Genomic DNA, 776 nt, shown 5'->3' on the forward strand with positions numbered 1-776 from the left:
TCTTCCCCACCGTTGTGTGTGTCCTTGTCTATTGGACTTTTTCCAGCATTCCCTTGAGCTCTCTGTACTGAGTAAGAAAACCATGGTTGACGTGGTCACTAGGTTTAGAGTCATCTTGGGTGTTTCGAACATTTGAATCACCAGAGGGAATCAGAAGTATAGGAATTAAGGCATCGGGAATCCTCCTGTATCTGCTTATTGACAGTTCATTCCCTAGTGGTCATTGCTGAAATTGCTGGATGTCAAGGACTGGCACTTTGCATTTTCTGCTGCTGTGAACAGGTTTAGGTTTGGTGTCTCCCACTGCTGTTTTAGTTCCCACTAATGGGAAATATTTTCTCGTGCTGAGCTAGTCTGTGTTTTTCCACTCCTGGTAGATAATCTACTAATGGCTTTGTGTGTCTTGCTATTGGACACTTGCAGACGGCCTGAGCTAGTCTAGACAGTGGAAATTAAACTTCACTCATTCTTGTTCAGGTAAAACATGGCTGTTGTGTTGTCTCTGAAATGTTCTACTCTTTCCCCATGAATCTGCCTCTGGAATACTTTTAAGGCTAGCATAACAGTTTTTGGGTCCAGATAGCTGATACGTCTGGTAGTCTCCTGATTGGACCATGGCCTTCTTACTGTCAGTTGTCCCATGCGTCCCGTCATCCCACCTGTGAGCCATCTGTTATGATGGCCTATGAAAGGCTTTCCTTTCATGTTTTCTCTGGTCCACCACTTTAATTCTTTGCTGACCTTCTTTGTGACAAACACTGGATCCTCTTATTTTC

This window comes from Pleurodeles waltl, chromosome 4_2, assembly GCF_031143425.1.
Source record: "Pleurodeles waltl isolate 20211129_DDA chromosome 4_2, aPleWal1.hap1.20221129, whole genome shotgun sequence".
Lineage (NCBI taxonomy): Eukaryota > Metazoa > Chordata > Amphibia > Caudata > Salamandridae > Pleurodeles > Pleurodeles waltl.